This window comes from Mesocricetus auratus, unplaced genomic scaffold (assembly GCF_017639785.1).
Source record: "Mesocricetus auratus isolate SY011 unplaced genomic scaffold, BCM_Maur_2.0 Super-Scaffold_100010, whole genome shotgun sequence".
NCBI lineage: Eukaryota > Metazoa > Chordata > Mammalia > Rodentia > Cricetidae > Mesocricetus > Mesocricetus auratus.
In genome coordinates this window covers 5532211-5552475 of record NW_024429194.1, presented here as the reverse complement: position 1 = coordinate 5552475, position 20265 = coordinate 5532211, and the positions used below count along the sequence as shown (strand labels likewise).

General features: G+C 46.7%; 1 protein-coding gene and 1 long non-coding RNA gene across 13 annotated transcripts in view; one reads left to right on the top strand and one right to left on the bottom strand.

Moving 5' to 3' along the window:
- The window catches only part of Ptprm (protein tyrosine phosphatase receptor type M), a 649476-nt gene that overhangs the window by 303080 nt on the left and 326131 nt on the right, over positions 1–20265 (bottom strand). The window lies entirely within an intron of this gene.
- LOC121142708 lies at positions 2681–5584 on the top strand. Its single transcript, XR_005879746.1, has 3 exons — positions 2681–2879; positions 3053–3109; positions 4875–5584. It is a non-coding gene; the product is annotated as an uncharacterized LOC121142708 (long non-coding RNA).

The window sequence follows — 20265 nt, the reverse complement described above, 5'->3', positions numbered from 1 at the left end:
ATCCCTGCAGCCACAAAGAAGCATAAAGACCTTTCTCATTATAATGAGTTCATGAAGCCGCCTCATATGGATTTACTGAAAGGGGGTGGATCTTCTAGCTCACCGAACTTACCAGAATGAGTTCTGCCGCTAAACGCAGCTGTCACTTCCAGATTTGAGAAGTGGGGGGGGCAGAGATGAGCTCTTAGGCTCTGGGTGAGCACCAGGCACAATGACCCGTTTGCGGGAGCACCCTGAGAAACCAACGCAGCTAAGGGTGTGTCGGTTTACAACTTTACCAACTAGGAACGGAGATGCTTCAGCAACTGGTGCGCCACTCTGTGTGTGTATACCGCACAGGTGTGCATGCATGGGTGCGTGTGCCACACAGGTGTGCACGCATGGGTGTGTATGACACATGTCTCCTTATCTCGGTTTTGTTTACAAATTTCCAGACAGCACACCGTTTTACACATTATTCCCCACTCTAACACACACCTCCCCGTTTCATTTATCAGTAGACAGCGCAAGCATGGTATATCTACACAAGGTAGTTTTTCTAACCCTGTGAAATGACCCTGTAATACTTTGTACTTTCCCTCAGTGCGTGGGCACACACATGCTTGCTCTCTTCACGAGAGAAAAATGCTGTCTTTCAAATCCATCCACTAACCTACAAGTTACTTTTAGAAAAACAGAAACCTTTGAAATCTTAAGACAAGAAAAACAAACAAAAACTTCTAGACAAAAGATTTTTCAATTACCACAAAAGGGCAAGTCGTTGTCCCCAAAAGTGTTCAAGTTTAAATAAATGAACCTAATGATTAACGAGTTATATTTTAAAGCTTAAGTATCCTATTCCTGCTGGTGGGTCACTTTCTTTTTAATAAGTAGTGAGTATTCATTTCTGGAAAATCAAGGGCAAGTCGTCCAGCTGTGTTAGACTCTAGTTGATTGGTGCTGGGCTGCACTTCAGTGAGAGGGTACATGCCTAGCATGTGGGGGGCCCTGCGGTTCCCAATATCGAGAATGACAGTTCACCTAAACTGAAGTGAGACTGTTTTCTTTTTACTGAGCATATTTTAAGCAAGATTAAAAAAAAAAACAATGCGGGCACTAAAATCCTTAGCTTTCCTACTTTTATTTTAACTTGAATTACTTGTTCAAGACAGAATCTTGAATTCTGGATGAGATGTTTAGAGACAATCTTCACTAATGGATGTGAAAGAAGGCTGGGCCTAATATAAAACACACGTTTGGACTTTTCTCTCCGAAGAGCTCCATCCTGGATGATCAAAAGTAAAATTGCTGTAATTGCCTTGGTAAGAACTCCTACAGTTTGATACTTCGGAAAATACAGAAAAGCTTCCGGAAGCTAAAATGGAGTCCAGTCTGCCAAAGCGTCAATGTCCACACCCACTGGCTTCTGCCATCCTTCAGCTGATGGCATTTTACCTTCACAGAGGCGACTGGGGTGGCAGAGGGACTCGGGTCTCTGTAACTTAATATGAATTTCAAGGTGCTCTTTGGGGGTTTTTGAGCTGTCAAATAATACTTCACCAGCTCCTTCGTTCCCGTTTACAACACGGAAGAAGCAGCATGACAGCTACGCCCCGCTGTGGCGTCCACTCCCAACAGAAAAGGGTGATGACTGGAGAGGTCCTGCCTCACTGCCACGCCCAACTCTGTGCATTTCCCACTGGTCTACACCGGCCAAACAAACACCAGTCTATTTGAGTGTCACACTGAATGAACTATCATTCCCTGGGTTGAGACAGAGATCTTTCCAAAATGAGAGAGGTGTTCACGGGCAGAACAAAGACGACACCATTAGAAGGCCGTGGGTTGCCAGCAGGAGCCCCAGGGAGAGCAAAGAAACGTTTTAGAGTCAGTCTCCACAGCTCAACCATTTGTCCGTGTTTGGAAATAAGACAGGCATTTCTACAGTTACATTTAAATCTAAGATCAACACAGAAGGCTCCGTTTTCCCCCTGGAGCGTTGGGAACCCATATGAGACTGTGCCTCAGCGTAACTGAGCAGGGGGTCGAAAGAACATTTTGAAAAGACAAGAGAATACCCCGAGGAGCTCAAGTAATGGAGGGCCATGCCAGTGCATGGTGGTATCTTCTCGTTTGGGCACCTGTGGTAGCCTGAACAGGTCACTGGCCGCAGAAGAATCCAACATAGAAAGGGAATTGATAGGAAAAAAAAACCAAAAAAACAAAAAAAAAAATGCTAAGTGTTTTTTAAGGCATGAAGCCTCCCGATGGATAGCATTCCAGTCGGTCTTTCCTCTCAGACGGAGACCCTGCTGGCCCTCGCTGTCTCTGAAGAGAGGTCCCCTGGCTCCAGAAGTTTGGGCCTTCCATACTTCAGCTGTGTTTTCCAGTACCGACCCTCCGCCTCCGCTCCGTCCCCAGCCCGAGTCACCCAGGATTAGACTTCCCCACTTCTCCCTGCTGAACAGCATCAACTCAGACGAAACCCCTGCCTGTTGCCTGGGCTCAATATTCCCCCATTAGACCCATGGCGTTAGAAGCAGATGCTCATTTTCATTTGGGTTTCCCTATATCAAACTAATTTTCGTACGTGCCCTGAATTATTGCGAAGGGCTCAGCCTGGCTCAGGCTCTTCAGACGTCCCCCCTCTTTCCTTTTGTTTCCTTACCCTTCTCTTCTTCTTCTTTAATTTTAAGCCAACGGTTCACCTGGAGACTGCCGCTGGAATGCTGAATTCACGGTTCTGTGCCAGAGGGCGCCTGATCTCTCTCGCGCATGCGCGCCTTTCAACTCCTACAGTGTCCTGGTCTCTACAAGCCAACTGCAAGAGAACCTGGCTCAACACAAGGCTTTCGAGCTCCTTCCTGTGACCCTGGTTTTGAAGGACATCTTCACTCTCGGTATTCCTTGTCTTGGGAGTCAGGATACCTACCTTTGGGCCACGCCTGACCTTAATCTCCTGACTTTCAATGCCCATCCCGGCATCACCGGCATCCCCGAGCCCGGCATCTCCGTTTGCCTCAAGCTGACCCAGATCGAGATCCTGACCTTTTCTTCCTCTTATCCTCTTAAGGTGGCAACACTGATCTTCTTGCACGGGGCTTCTGAGAGTGAAGAGGATCTCTGGGAGGTGAGACCAATGACCACAAAACCAGAACGCTTTGTGCAATGGGGGCATGCCAGCTTTGATGACCCTACATCACTGGTTGTGATGCTATTTTGTTTATTCTTTAACAAAGTCTAACTGAAGGATCAAAGAAGCAGAGGGGCCAACCAGGAAGAGTTGTTACCCCTACCAAAGCTCAGACTAAAGCGGTGATCCTGTCCTCAGACTGCCTCCTCAGGCTGAGGTTGCACGAATTCTCTACCAGAGCTCAGAACAAAGGGGACCCTGTCTTGACCGCTTCCTCAGAAGACTGACTGATGCACAGACGACACTGAGCTCCTGTTTCTCCCGCCTTACATTTCTCTCTCCACCCATCCATATCACTCCTGTCTCCACCTCCCTGAGACTAAAGGCGTGGAATCCCAGGTGCTAGGATCACCTTTGTGTGAGCTCTGTTTCTCTTTTAGACTGCATCAATTTCGTGTGGCCCAGGGTGACTTTGAACTCACAGAGATCTGTCTGCTTCTGTCTCCTGATTGCTGGGATTAAAGGTGATGGGGGAAGTCCTTCTGCGTATATGTTTGTCTTATTGGCTGATAAATAAGGCGCTGTTGGCCAATAAGGAATCAGGAGAGGTGGAGGATTCTGGGAAACAGAAGTACAGTCAGTCACCATGTAGGACGTGAGAGAAGTAAGAGTTCTGAACCCTTTCTCTGGTAAGAGAAGACCACGTGGAAATACTCAGATTAGCAGTTATGGGCTAATAATTAAGTCAGAGCTATCAAACGGCCAACAGCTTCATAATTAATATAGTATTCTGCGTGTTCATTTGGGACTGAGACTGCCCTAAGACCAGGTTGGCAGAAAGAATGCTCGTTACAAAAAGGTATGTACCACCAGTGCCTGACCTCCATTGCTAACTAGTGTGGCTAGGTCTGCACTCTGATCTACAGGCAAGCTTTGTTAGATCATAAACAAAAATATCACCACAGTTGGTGGGGAAAATAAATTTCATACAGAAAATAGAAAAGAAGATGCTAAAACATCAGGAGCTTTTAGGTGAGAGTAATATTTGATGCTTAGCCTGGGGGAAGAAGTTACTGGGTAGTTCTGAGTGGGAACTGATGCCATAGGAGCTTGGGGCAAAGTGACTTCCTAAGGATATCAAGAAAAAGGCAGTTGACAGAGCTGCCTTCTAATTCAGAAATGAGCCTTAAGAATTATCAATTCCAGATCATCCTGTCTCCGCATATCATATCATTCTGGGAAACTGTCTACAAAACCTGTCTAAAATAGACAGTCCTCCCACTTGACCTCCTACACTGTTTATTTCGGGTTGGAACAGGAAGCTGCACGGAGGACATCCCCACCGCATTCTAAGCCTCCCCCAAATAACGCCACGTTTTCCTCTTAGTCAGGACATAAGGTAGGCTCGAGTAAAACACTACAGGTTCATTGAGGAAAAAAATGTTATGTCAAGAAAAATACTGACAAAAGTTAACTTCCAGCCCCACTTCCTCTCATTCATTGCCGCAAAATAAACCGAACTGCACTTCAAAAACAGGAGAGATGCAAAATTTCATCCCCATGTCACATATCACAGGAAAGAAAAGTGAGAGGCATAAAAGAAAAACTGAAGGAGATTTGTTTAGTCTCTTAGCTACTTGGTTATAAAACCAAGTTTCTAACTTAAGTGTGTAACTGGTTCTTCGTGGCATTAAAAAAAAAGGTACAGAAGTCAGCAGATTTTAATTACTTACTTATTATGTAATTTCACTTCCCCTTCTAGAGGCTATACTGTGGGAGCCCCTTGATGCCAGGCCACAAACGACCCTGCAAAAGAGTCCTACTTTACAAAGGCAGACACACATTATGTGAAGCAACCTCGCTCTGCCCTGCTGGCCCTACAAAGCTCACTGAGTTCCCAGCTTGCTGGAGCCCCAGGGAGCTAAGACATTTCTGCTGAGTAACTTGAGCATCAGCCTGTCCACGGCTCAGGATCTTCCAGTCACCAGACTTCATCCCCTATCCCGGCATTTCCGATTCTTCTTGGTTTCCCCTCCTGGACTCTAACCTCAGAGTGGGCAGGTTGAGCGACTGGATCTTTTTGGGTTTCCCGTGAGTGACATCTGCACAAATATCCTGTCAGGGGAAGGGAGTGAGGTCAGCTGGCTCTGTGCGCATGAGCGTTGCCATGGAGTTCAGAGAGCGGAGACAGGCAAGGCTTCCGGCAACATCACTTTCTCCCCAAAGCCTGAAAAACTCTGGAGCCAGGGAAAGCACCATCCGCAGGCAGAACCACAGGAAGCCAAAGAGAACAATTCCCTGTTTTTCCTCTGTCAACCAACCACGTTATTAAGCCTAAAATACAAAGAAACAACATGGCTAATTATCGAAGTTTGGAACCAATACGTTTAAGGCACCAGGCTGGAGAACATTTCTCCCCGTCTTGTTCATTAACTATTCTCCCAAACACTAAATAAAAGCCTTTGATTTAAAGGGCACCGTTTTCTTTTAAGACTTTTGTGCTAAAAGATCAAACCTTTCACTCGCTTCCCTCCACACCCTTTAATTCCCTGATAGTCGGCCTTGGAAGCCGAGCTGTTGTTGGTCTGAGTCGTGGACCCTCCCAGGGCACGTGTCTAATCTTCTGCAGTGTTGGGGACGGGGAGGGCAGGAGGAGGGAGAGAGAGGAAGAGCCAGAGGACTTCATCAGTGCTACCCGTAGAACGGGGTGTCCACACGTGACCAGAAGTCCTTCTCAACTGCTAGGTTCTGCCAGTTGATTCTCCAGGGTCCAAAAAGTATTCAAAGAGCAAACACCGCAGATATATTTCAAAAACCGTTTCCATGGAAATATGCCCTGGGGCCCCTAACGACCAGGCACAGAAGGGTTGTCCCCTTAAGAGTGGAGGATGGCAGCCACTTCCTCCTTGTGAGACCATCTTCCTAATGTTTTTAACCACGAGACAAGATTCAACCAATAGAAACAAATAACAGTGGCTGGAACAACTGAACGCGTAGTTTCCCCCTCAGCGTACGCATTTCAGGTTCAGAGTCTACTGCATCCCCCACGATGTGACCAATAACACACTTAGCATCCGTAGACCTGGACAGAGAACCCCAGACATTTGGTCAGTGCCGGCTCACTTTTGTTTTCCTTTTGTGTTGATGCCACGGACTGAATCCCTGGGTGTCTCATTCCACCACTGAGTTATATCTCCAGATCCAATTCCAGTTTCTTTCTCTTGGTTAAACCAGGATGAAAAACACAAGCAAGACAAAGACACCCCCCATCTGATCTACTCCCCTGACGGCTTGCTGAGCCTTGTAAGGAAAGCTACTTGGCTTTGTGGCTTGGAAACTTGAAAGAGAACTCAACGATTCATTTTGTAATGATATTTTTAAAAAATCACAAAGGCAAATAATGGAGAATTTCTGGTTTTATAGATTCCTGGGTGGGATTAAACTATTCTCATAATTTCTGACTAAATGGCAATTTCTAAAACCAAAGGTAGAACGTAGGTATCGATGAGCCCAGAGATGCAGGCATAAGCCAGAGGGTTAAATGCAGTATTTACCTGAGAAATATTTGGTCCATAAACAGTCTCTCATCTAAGCTTGCCTGGTCCCAGAATCACAGGGACCATATGCAGAATCTCTCACCTGTGCTTAGAAATGGAAAGCCAGGGATCCGTGATGGGGAGCTGCAAGGGACAGTCGTGGACATGGAGTGGTGGAATTCAATAACAGGGAAGAAGGGTTAAATCCAGCTCTTCCCTTTGGGTGAAGTTGACAAGTACTCTCCAGAGAGGTGTAACATTTTGTGAATAGCTCAATATTTATTTGTTATGCAGCTGGTAAAGAACCTTAAAAGTACTATCTCTCCACAACCCCAGAGAAGCTTGAACCCTCTTCCAGAAACAGATGGAAGCAGATGCAGAAATCCATAACTAACCAATGGGCCAAGCTCCTGGAGTACAATCGAAGTGAGGGAGGAGCAATAACATGAACAAAGGAGTCAAGACCATGATGGGGAAAAACCACAGAGTCAGCTGACCCGAGCTAGTGAGAGATCACTGACTCAGGTCTGACAAATGGGGAACCTGCATAAGACTGAACTAGACTCCCTTAATACAGGTGGCAGTGGTGCGGCTGGGACAATACATGAGGCCACTGGCAGTGGGTCCAAGATCTAACTCTAATGTACAAACTGACTTAGTGGAGCCCATTGTATTTGGAGAGATACCTTGCCCAGCCTAGACACAGGGGTGTGTGGGTGGAGAAGAGCCTTGGTCCTGCCTCAACAAGGTGACAGGACAGACTTAGTAGACTTCCTAAGTGAGCTGATGGGAGGAGGAGGAAGTGGAGGGTGTGGGAGAAAAGGAGGGAGGGGAAACTGGGATTGGAACGCAAAAAATAAATTAATAAAAAAGAAAAAATACTGTAATGTGTTGCCTTCCCCGCCAGCTGCCTGGGCCCTGTCAAGATGTCTGAACCCCCAAATAAAACACAAGACACTATATTAATTACGAAGCTATTGGCCGTTTGCTATGGTTTCTAACCAGCTAGCTATGACTTAATATTTGACCCATAATTACTAATATACCTTTTTATAAGGACTTATTGTTCATAGAATGCCAGACTTGCCTTCTCTTCTCTGGGGGGGGGTCACATGGCGATGGCTCAATTCACTACATTTCCCAGAATCCTCCTTAACTCCTAGTCCCACCTATCTTGTTTCCCTATTGGCCAACAGTGCTTTATTGACATACACACAGGACTTCCCCATCAAAATACTATCTCAGAGACTTTTGAAAAGTCTGTCTACTTCTTAGGGAAGACACATGTTAAGTTTTATACAATGACTTGGCCATGGTGGTAGACATCTGCAATCCCAGGGAATCTGAGGCAGGGGCATGCTCATGTGGACGACAGCCTGGGCAACTGAGTCGACAGTGAACAAAACAGAAGAGGGGCTGGAGATGCGCTCAGCAGTTAGCAGCGTTTCTGGCTCCTTCCGAGGATCCAGCTGGACCCCAGCACCCACCCCAGATGGCTTACAGCTCCCCTCTTCTGGCCTCCATAGACACCCACACATACGTGATAGGCACAAAGACACAGATACGCGAGTAAACAATAAAAGGATAAAAGGAATCTTTTTTAAAAAAGAAAATTAGCAAAACAAAATACAGCCACAAACACGCACTGATGGCGGAGGGCGTGTCCCACTGTCCATGGCTTTCACACATGCACTGGTGCTCTGGATGAAGGAGGATCATGACACATGGCCCTGTGTGGTGGAAATCAAGACACCAAGTGGACTAGATGACAGAGACCCTGCCTGGCACAGTGGTCCTAAAACCCCATGGCTGTCTTGGCTTCATCGTGTTTTTTTAAAGTAGATAACCCTGCCCCCACCCACACCCCAACACACGCAGTTCTGACCTAGACTCCTTCGATGAATAGCCAGAAACATGCCTTCTTCCAGATCCAGGAAGAGCTGAGGACTGAGAGGCAGCAGCAGCAGAGTGTCTGTGTGTCCACGAGCTGGGGACTAGACGTTTCCAAGGACGTTTCCCAGGATAATACTTGCCCACAAACTCTGTAAGTGATCATTCAGGAAGGCCAGAGGAAAGCCTCATGATGGGAATACAAATCCGAAGTGCTTTCGGGACTCTGTGACACGGGTGGATCTTACTCACAGGACCAGTAGCTGAGGCCAGGACTTCCTGAATGACACATATGTCCACACGTTTTGTGAGGGGATTTAAACCCCACTGAGATCACTTGTATTTATAAAGTGTTCACTTGTAGTTGCAAAGTGTACTTACAGCCATGGAAGAGTAACTCTCACAGTGGGAGCTACTGGTCATATGGAAAGAGACTTCCCTAATTTGTAATCATCTGTGTGGTAGCCACCTTGCCAAGTGGAGTTGGTTTGGAAGAGCCCAAGTTATCTCTTCCAACACCCCCTACCCCAACCCCGGGGTCCCAGAAGCCACAGAGAATCATTGGAAGAGGAAGGGGTCACAATCCTTTCTCACACTATGTTAAGTCATCCTAAATCCACATAAAATAGGTTCCTGCCTAAACATGAAACTCCACAAAGCCACTGTGATTCAGGAAATTTCCAGAAAGATGCCCCCCATCTCTGATATGACCCCTGAAAGTACCTTGAATCAGGGAATAGGTCACTTATCCCATCATTAGACATAAGGAAGGCACACCAAGACTGAGGCAAAGTTGGTGGCTAGGTGAGTTTTAGTTGTATGACAACAACATCAGGGGCACAACTCCTGGGACTTGGGACCAAGAGGAGAGGGAGGAGGTGTGTAGCCTGATTGAGGCGTATGGGAACAGCAAAAGCCCTCATAGAAGCAGCTTAAGGAGTGGCTTAGTCTGGTTCACGGTTTGGGGGGCTGTCTCACAGTAGGCCATTGACAGCCACAGGAGCTAGAGGTGGCCAGTCATATTGCACCAACAGCCGGGAAACAGAAACAGAGCGGTAAATGCCCTTCCTAGATTGCCCTTCCCCGAATTTATTCCTTTCTGGACTGAGCCCATGGAACAATGCTGCTCACATTAGGGCTGTGTTGGCTTTTTGTTTTGTTTTGTTTTGTTTTCCTAATATCAGATGTCCTGATCTAGAAAATTTCTCCCAAAATGAACCCAGAGGTTTGTTTCCATGGCAATTCTCAACCTCATGGATTAACCATATCCGGCTAGTGAACATCCTGCTAGAGATGGGGGTGTGCTGTGGTTTTGACACATGGTCTCTAGGCCCATATGTTAAATGGCCCGTGGAAGCATTCGGAGATAATAGGGCCTTGGAGACCTGGGACTTCCTTGGAAGGCCTCTGCGTCCTTTGAGGGAAGATAAAGACCCTGGGCCCTGTTCTTTCTTTCTGTGCTTCCGTGAGAGGACAACAGGAAAGCTACCACATGCTCTCCCTGGGATGAACTGATTTACCACAGGCCAGAAGTCAGTGGGCCAGCCAACCACAAACTGGAACATCCAAAAAACTCAGCCAGACCCTTTCTCTCTTGAAGTTGAGTGTCTCTGATTATTCAGTTTAGTGACGCAGAGAGGAGTAACACAAGACAGTCTTGGGCCTGAATCTGTATCCTGCTATTTAATCACTGGCTATACAATTTGCCTAGAGTCTTCATGATGATGAGCTATCTAGTCTTCCACCTGAAACATAGCAATCATGACAAACCCAACCACAGGTCCATGATAGGGTTACTTGTGCAAATATTTTGTAAAAACAATTGACATATCAAACTAAAGTGGTATTTCTGCATCAGGAGGATAGGGCCAGGCAATAGGAACTCCCCAGAGGGAGGATTTTTGTGAGGTGAACCTGCATACTTTCATGGTATTAAAAGATGGGAAAATACAATGACTCTGTAGGTACAAGGCCTAGTGGGGAGCGTCAAAGGACTGCTGAACAGCTCGGCATCTTTTCAACAAGGTAGATCCACTCCTCACAGGCTGGGCTGTGACTCACTCACAGCCTTGCTGGCCTGCCTTCCATGTGGTGCCATGACAGCAGCGTTCTCCAGCTATACCCAAAGGACTGTCCTTCCACAAGCTCTGAAATAAATTTAGCACTCAGCTATATCAGCAGCCAACACCCCCTTTGGAAAACACAATATAACATATGCTCATCATTTACATAACCAGACAGCTGGAGTCTACAGAAATGCAAATTCTGCCATCTCTCAAGTGCAGAGGGAAAAAAAACACTCTTCCCTGAAATGCAAGGGAGAGGGACAACTGTTCGAGGGAGGAGAGTGATCAACAAATCCAAGCCTGAAGCAAATAAAACATAATTTCAAATCCCCTGCAAAGCTATGGCAGCCACGGATGAGTCTTACATGCGGGGCTTCTCCTGGGGAACTCTCCAGTAGGGTCCCCCGCCCCCAAACACGCACCAGAGCACACCCCACTGACCTGTGTTCCGGGATGCACCCTTCCTCCCGCCTTCTCGTCTTCATTCTCCCTTTTTCCTCTCATGGTAGCGGCTGCTTGTTTGACAGACTGGATTACTGGGAGCTACAAGCAATTCTAACTCAGGCCTACCTTATCTTTGCAGCTCAGTTCAGAGTCTGTAAGCACACCTCCCCACCCCCCCAACCCCAGATAGGCAGCCAAACAGCCAGTCAAAATATGCTAACTTGTGCCAAATGCTATCAATATGAATCGCCTGAGCAATTTTCTACCCAATTTCCTGTTAGACAGACATCCCTCACAAGGTGTACACACAGATGCCTATCTAAACACACACAGACACACACACACACACACACACACAATTTGCATAAAAGCAAAGGGAAAAATCCAGCAACTGCAAAATTACGGTTGCTATGAGTCTCTTTTGTAACTTAAGAAGCAAGGGGTTTATCCAACGTGCAACTTCTTGATTCCCACTCTGAGCGGCTGCTTCCAATTTTGACCCCGAGTCACTTTTAGCCCTCAGAACAGTCCCTTAGTCCACTCTCATATCACAGAGAGTGATTTAGATTCTAGAATGCTTTGTGCACAACTGAGACGTCCCCTCTGTCATGTTCTCTGGGGCCCTATCATGCTCGTGGGGGTCCATAGGTCAGTCTGCAAAGGAAGGAGTCCCATTTCTTTGGAGAGACAGGTGTCCTCTGCACAGCCAACACTGCTCCGGCAGAGGAGCTGCAGTGCGGGCCTCTCGAGGCCACAAGATGCACTCCACTCCCCTCTGCAGAACCGTTACTGCAGCCCCCAAGCTTCAGACAGGAAATGAATGGCTGAGCTTGGGCTCCTACAGGAAAGAAAAAGAAACTGAGTATTTGTCTTTCTTTTTTCCCCGGATTTCTTTAAATAGAACGGCCACAGGCAAGGGGCCAAGAGGTAGGCACAGGGAGAGCATAATTAAGGCACACCAGTTGCAAGTGGGAGGCCCTCAAATGTGTATTCAAAGAAGCTGTTGAACAAATGCTGCAATTACATTGACGCAAAGAAATACACAATCTCTTAAAAAGCTTTAATGAACGTGTATGATGCAATTAACTCCCAGAACTTGGTTCAGGGATTTGAGTATCTATGACCTCATTTCACAGAATTAAAAACTCTTGCCTTGCCTAGTAATCCCCAAAATGACACAGCTGGATGGGGGCTGTTGCACCTTCTGTGGGCAGGGAGGGCAGGAACTCAGACCACAGCCTCCCCTTTCCTGTTCACCTAGAGGACACTGGCCCTGTTCTCTCTATTGGAAATAGGAGGACTGTGTTGGTAAACCCTTTTCTGGGCCTTCATAGAATAAAAACAATACTGATGGGGCACGCCCTTCTGTATGCTGTGAATATAGGTTTCTCTTATTGGTTGGTGAATAAAGCTGTGTTGGCCAATGTGTGTGTGTGTGTGTGTGTGTGTGTGTGTGTGTGTATTGGTGTGTCTGTCTGTGTTTCCATGCATGTGACAGGTGCACATCATCTGTGTGTGTGTGTTGGTATGTCTGTGTTTCCACGCATGTGACAGGTGCACACCGTCTGTGTGTACATGTGTGTGAGGATACATGCACGGAAGGAAGGACAACCTCAGATGCCCTTTAGGTGCCTGGATGTCACCAAGTGACTAGGCTGGCAGTGGAGGGAGCTGCAGCTGCCTGACTACCTCTGCCTCCCCAGCACTAAGATTACAAACACACGCCATTATGCATGGCTTTCTTTATCCCGTGGGTCCTGGGAATTGAACTCAGCTGTTTTCAAGTGCTTTAATGATTGGGTTATCTCCCAAGCCCCCCTGGGGAAGGCCAGTCTTCAAGCTTACCTGTAGATTGTTCAAATGTGTGGCACTGCTACCTGATATTATATAGCCTTACTAGGCTACCATTAGGGAAAGAAGCGGCCCACAGAGCCACGTCTTGACCTTCAGCAAGGAATCTAGTGAAGAGCCCAGAACACAAGCCCATGAGTCATGCAGACTGAACTATGGGTTCTTGGAATTATGATTTTTTCGCTTTGAAGTGAGTATCTGAAGGCAGCCTTGGACATCACGAAACATAGCACATGCCTACCAAGACATGCCAACTTTCACTTCTTTTCAGAATAAAATGTCCTTGGTCAAAGTCTTAGCCCATACCAAACTGAAGAATGGTGGTCATTGTTGTCTCTAGGTTCTGGCAGCCTGGGTCCTGAACCTACAAAACTGACCACTGTTACAATGGGTAATATGGGGAGGGCTAAATGCGCCTTCTAGCAGAGGCTACAGTAGTGAAAAGGGCCAGGCCAGTAGACACTCATAACCTGTTCCATTGCTAGCACTGTCTAGCACACAGAAAGATGCTTGCACTGCCAGCCGGTGAACCCATTCACCGGCTAACCCCAGTGCCTCTCTGCTTCCAGGCTTCCACTGATCACCTTCATGCCTCTCACGGACACTTCTGCTTTTCTCATGGTATCATTTTTCACTCAACATTCTGGAATGAGTGAGTGCCCACTTTCCCGGGTGTCCATGATACTGTACCAGTATACTAGACAACCATTGTTCATGTGTCTTGAAGTCATTTGCTGTGTACCAATTAAGGCATTCATTCAAGTGCCTGCCAGTGCAGAAGTAGGTGAAAAAAGCCTTTGGGAAGGCACAAAGAAATGTGAGCAATTGGGAAAGCTGCTTGGCTGGGTCTTGCAAGGGACACTTAGCTCACATTGCTGCCCAGAACCAATTGCTCCTTCCCTCTTCATATGCCTGAGTGACATATGGTTTGCAAGGAGGCAGCTGCAGCCAAGCATAGCTCAGCTTCTATCAGATTTCCTCTAAAAATCTGTGTCTCAGGATTCCACTGTGCCCACAATACAAACAGGGAGTAAGGGTTCTGCTTCCACCTTGATTACAGAGGCAATTATTTCCTTGTTAAACCAAGACACTGTGCCACATTAATTATCTGTACACAAATATAGGAAGCCTAGTTCTCCCAGAAAAGGAGCACACCGTCTCTTTCTCAAATATGTCTGTAGAAAGGCAAACATAACACCTTTTATAAAATAAAGTAAGACACCTATCAGAAGTCATAAGCAACCATGTGCAAGTTGATTCTAATGGCATATGCATGGCCTTTTATAAACATACTTATTAGTAGTTTCATTCTTTGTGAAATTTTGTCTCAATATGGCAGGCACTGTCAGACCTCTGGAAGTTTAAGCTTCCAAAATCCATGATTGTGGTGGTCTTATGTGTCAGGCTGACTGGACCACTGAGGGCCCAGAGATTGAATGAAACGTTACCATGGGCCTTGCAGAAGCCACGCCCACCTGAATTAGCGATGGAGCCAATTAGGCTATGATTTCCTCCCCAAGGTGGAGCAGCCTTGTTCCACCGCAGGAAGACTGGAGCAGAGCTAATGCTGCAGCCTCGCACAGCTCCAGCAACTGACCTGGAGGTGATCTGGAGCTGGGATGTGTTTCTGGCCTCGCGGCTTGACCTGAAACGTCAGCTCTTGGTGGGGCTTCTGCTCTCTGGATTTGGCACGGGATTGATGCTAGCTCTTCTCGTCTCCTAGACAGGCTGTGTGACTTAGACCCTCTATCATGTCAGTCGACTTGCGGTAACAGATCTCTAGACGCCCCTCCATGTATACACCATTGCTTCTGTTTCCTAACATTGTGAGAGAAGAGCTGTTTCTTAGGCCTTCTCTATTTCTGCTTGCCTACAGAAAGAGCCTGAGAATTAGCACAGGGCATCGATTCGATGTCTTCTAATCTAGAGAACATATATTTCATTCATACAACCTCTGTGCTGAGAGCCACACCAACCCCAAACTCAGCTGAGAGAAGAATTCCCTTTCTTTCTGGAAACCCAGCTCAAGCTACACTTTCTCCTGGGAATCCCCCATCCCATGCAATCTGCACTGAAGCTACTGTCTACACTGCGAGCTTGCACGTGTCCTAAGTACTTGTAAAACTATGCTGCGAATGCATCCTGATTCTCCTTTGGATTGCAAACACTCAGGGGGATCCACTCCCTGTGCTCATGGAACCTGTCATTCTTCCCATCAGGGTCTAGTGATCAGGAGGCGATGGATGTTCACAGCTAACCGCCACTGTGACATTGGATTTCTGATTGTCATTTAACCGCAGAATGAGAAGGAAGCTCTCACAACCTTCAAGAAGCACTGGGGTGAAACGCAGGTGCTTCACCTCATCATTTCAGAAGCGTCGGCTGGAAAGCCTGCTCCCTAGAAGAGCCATTCCTTGATCTCGAGAGGCTAAGGCAGGGCAAGTTACTACAAAGTCAGCCTTGTCAACATTCCAGGATGGTGCCTGGAGACAACAAAAACAGCAAGCAAAGAAACTTCCCTGTGCTTCCTCACTTAGAAAAGTAATTACATAGGCTAATACTTCAAAGCAGGGCTGGAGAGATGACCCAGCAGTTAACAGCACCTGCTGCTGTTTCAGAGGACCCAGGTTCAGCCCCCAGCACCCACATGGTGGCTTACAACTGTCTGTAATTCCAGGGGATAGGATGCCCTCTTTTGGCCTCTGCAGGTACCAGGCAGACATACACACATGATGCCCATATATATACATGAAGGTAAAACACTTAGACACACAAAACAAAGATAAGTGAATCTCCCAAAACCAAATTATACTTTTGTTTCACAAGATCATATACAGAATGCCCAAAGAGCACGTGCTATAGCTGTCCCATGAAGGAATTGAGTCACAAGAATGCAGTCCCTTGTCTATCCGCCAGAGAAAAGAATTGAGGAAAACCCTCCGCAGATTTAAGCTTCTCTCAAAGGAATTAGGAATCCTTCCTCTTAGGCCAGGGTGTAGCTATGTTAGAACATTTGCATGGTGTGTCCACAGAGTGGGTTCTACTGTTAGGACTTAAAAATAAGTAGCTTTCTTTTGTATTAAACTTAATTTCAATAATAGATCTCTTCTCTAGATGCTGACTAGGAAAAACTGAGTGCACACAGAGGAGAAAACGTCACTAAGAGGAGAGGCGACATTCCCACAGGAGGCTGTCAGGTGTTCTGTGATTGGCATAGGTGAGGGGGAGCCTGTGGCTTCTGGCTTCCAACGGAAGGAGATGCACAGATGTCGCAGTGTCTGGTGCCTCAGATTCAGTCATGGAGGTTAGTTAGCGTGAAGAACTTTGATATCATGATATCAATTAGAAAGGAGAACCGTGTTGACACAATGGCTAGGGGAGGCTCAGACGAAGGCAATAATAGGAGAAGAAGTGGGTAGATTTAGGCTGAACTGGCAATCCCGGCCTTGCTTTGGCGTGATGCTGCTGGTTGAAAAAGGGCATTGCCTGTTAATTTTGCTTCAAGTTAGGGTTAGAAACACCCATCAACAGTGCTTTCTCAGGTTCATGTTATAATAATAATAGTAAAAAAAATCATCCAAACCTAGTTAGCCTCAGGTCACTTAGACCTAACAAATAATAATTATAGTAATAATTACAATTAAAAATAATATATGCACAGAATGAACAAAGTATGCTCAATGCCTACATGGTACAGCATGTTCTATGACCTTGGGCAGTTACTCTGGGCATGAATTTCTCCATGCTCATGTGAACTTGGTCCATAACATGACATGGCATGATGCCTGTGTTGGTGGTTCTTCACAACAGAACAAACTGTATCTATGTGCACAATAGAATACAACTCAGCCACAAGAAGGAATGAAATTTCAACACAGGCTACAGTGTCATGGAACCTTGTCAAGATCATGCCTACGGAAACAAGCTAGACACAGAAAGATGGATAGGTACCAAGTATAACCAAGCTGTAGGGGCATAAGAAGGAGGCTTCTGGGACCTGGGGAATGGAAAATGATGACAGTGCAAGTTTTTCCAGTACAGATGGGTGACTGTTCCATAACACCTAGAGTGTAGTCAATGTCCTGAATTTTACATTTAGAAGTCAATACAGTAAATACCATATGTTCCACCACCATAAACATTGGAGCAGCCATTCATTTCTTTACATCATCACTAGAAAAATGCTTATTCATTTTATTTCAGGCATAACTAATGAGTAAATTGTGTTTACCTCAGATCACTGAAAGTGTGTCTAAACCATTTTAATCTTCAAGCCCATGTGTGTTTTCAATGGCATCAGTGACAAATGCTGCTTATTAAAGTGTTGAAGCTGATAATGAGAGTGATCAAGCATTAATGTTGGCTCTGAAGAGCATTTTCCTCTGGGCTGGGGAGATGGCTCAGCCAGTAATGGTCTTGCTGTGCAAGTGGGGGACCCTGAGTTTGAATCTCCAGACCACAGGGAAAGCCAGCGTGATAGTGTAGGCATTGGATTGCTTACCCACGTGGTAAGCAAGGTAGAGACAAGGCAATGTGCCCCACAAGACATGCGTACACAGTATCAAACAGTAGTCTCTGCCTTGAGAAGGCAAAGACCAAATCAAGGTTATCCTCTGACCTCCACACATGGCTCCTGCATGAACATGTCTACACACAAACACACACACACACACACACACACACACACACCATTATCTTTAATGCCATTGTTTGAAAATTAGTGACATTCATGTGAATAGTTTGCCCACTTAATTTACATATGTTTTCAAAAATAACCTCAAAACATACTCCATGTCAAATTCGACACCGGCTCAACTGTGCTCTTAAGTCCTACACTCTCCAACTCTGCCAGGTACCCTGTCCTGCGATCCTAGACACAGGAGGACAAAAAGGTGACTGATCATGACTAACCTCTCCCCCTAAACTACACATTTATCATATATTAAACTATTTGAAGTTATAGCATTGTAGAGTATTAGTTTAAGATGTGTTGCATTTATCTAGGTTGTGGGATATTTGTTTCATGATGCTAAGATTTGCCACATTCTTTTATGCTGCATTTGTTTAACTGTGTTACTTTGCCTGCCTAAAACAGTTGATTGGTCTAATAAAAACGCTGAATGGCCAATAGCTAGGCAGGAGAAGGATAGACGGGGCTGCCAAGCAGAGAGACTAGATAGAAGGAGTAAAAGGGAAGGGGGGGCTAGGAAAGAAGGAGAGGAGGATGCCAGGGGACAGCCATGCAGCAACACAGCCACCCGTGGAGAAAGAACAAAGATATAGAATAAAGTAAGGCAAAAACCCAGAGGCAAAAGGTAGATAATTTAAGTTAAGAAAAGTTATCTAGAAACAAGTCAAGCTAAGGCTGGGCATTTACAAATAAGAATAAGTCTCTGTATTTATTTGGGAGCTGTGTGGCTGGCCTCCAAAGAGCAAAGTTTTTTTAAACTAACATTATAGCTTGTTTTATAATTTTATTTATCTTTAAAAGTTTGTTTTTAATTTTATGCATACCATTATTTTCCTGCATGCCATACACTGTGCATGTGTTTGGTGCCCAGAAGAGGCCAGGAGAGGCTACCAGATCCTCGGGAACAGGGTTTATGGATGGTTGTGTGCTACTGTGTGCACGCTGGGAACCAGATTGGGAGCCTCTCAAAAGCAGCCAAGCTTTTTAGCCGCTAAGCCGCCTGGGAAGCTGCTTTGTAATGATCGTAAACCAATCAGATGCGTTGTGTCCTCTGCTGCTTTTCTTTACCAGCAGCCTCGACATCACCCCCTGACTCACACAGTCTCAGCCAGGGCCACTCCCCTCCGAAGACAAGAGCAATGCTTATAAAGCTATATTTTAAGACAATGGAACGACTAAGACAAACATCGAAACAGACCATCCCAGCTCAGGCTGCTGCTGCCAGCTAGTGCTGGCGGCGAACCGTGCCGAGGTGGGGAAGGTTAAGCTATGGTGTTCTTAGCGGAAGTGTATCCCCTGCCTCTTTGGATTAGGAGACATTTCCAGCCTGTGACAGCTTTGTTAGGAGATAACTTCATCACAAGTGAAGCAGCATCTGTGCCTGTTTCTCAAGAGGCGCGCAGCGGAGAACAGGGGAGTCAAGTGGACCTTGGAGTACAGCTGCCGAGAGACTGGGCTTCAGGCACAGCGCCATGCGGGGACTGCCATTGGGTTGCCTTGTGTTGCCGTAACAATGGACTCCAGGGTGTGGCTCGCACAACCAGAGGGTTCTTTCCTTACAGGCCGGGATGGTGGGAGTCCACCACGACAGGGTGGTCAGGGGTGGGGTGTTTCCTGATGCCCTTCCCCTGGTTTGCACATCGCTGGGTGCGGGCTGCTCTGACCTGTCCAGCCCTTTTCATGCTCTGTGTCCTAACCTCACCTTCTTCCACGGGTTTGGTCCTTTCAATAATAAGGATACTGGGACCCTTTGCTGCTGGAGTTTTCTCGTCCAGCCTGCTCCTGCTGCTGCTGCTTCAGCCCCAAGAGAACACACAGACGCTCTATTAATTATTGAACTGTTGGCCGGCAGCTAGGGCTTCTTATTGGCTAGCTCTGTATTAATGATTAACCCATAACTACTAATCTATGTATCTCTCCATGGCCTTATCTTACCGGAGAATGCCTACCAGTCCTGTCTTCCCAGGCTCTCTGGACGGTGTCTCCTCGCGTGCCCTCTACCTCTCTCCCCAGCATTCTCCCCGTCTCCTAGCCCCGCCTGCCTTCCTGCTTCTATTGGCCAAACAGTGTTTTATTCATCAACCAATAAGAGAAACACATGTACAGAAGGACGTCCCCCATCAGACCTTTCAACTTAATTATCCTTTTGTAGACTCTGCAACGCATTCCCAATGCGAGGTAGCAGGGCTAAGACGCCAACGCCCGATTCTGAGGACACACCGTTCAGGCTGGAGTACCCAATCAGAGCACCCCCACAGGGGACAAGGGTGTAGGGGCACTGCCTGCTGCTTCATTTGTACCAGCTCAGTTTGAGACCTCTCCACGCAGCTGCTCCCTGGTTCTGAGGCACCACAGCCCAGCCACTGCTTCTGGACCCTAACAAGCCTGACACCCCCGGTGGAGGGCGTTGGCTGAGAGGAGACACAGGCCTACTGCTCCAGAGGACACAGACACAAGCTTCGGACCACCAGCACAGCAATGCTGGCTCTCTGGCCCAGCAGGGCTGGGTGCACTATCCAGGTGACAGCTGCCAATCATAGATCTGATTGCACTGCTGGAAGGGTACACTGGAGCCACAGGCTAGGAAGTATTCCTAGGTGACCGGGTACATAAAAGTACAGACTCTGCTTTTCTGTTTCCTGAGAAAATGAAGCACATTTCAAAACCGTCCAGAAG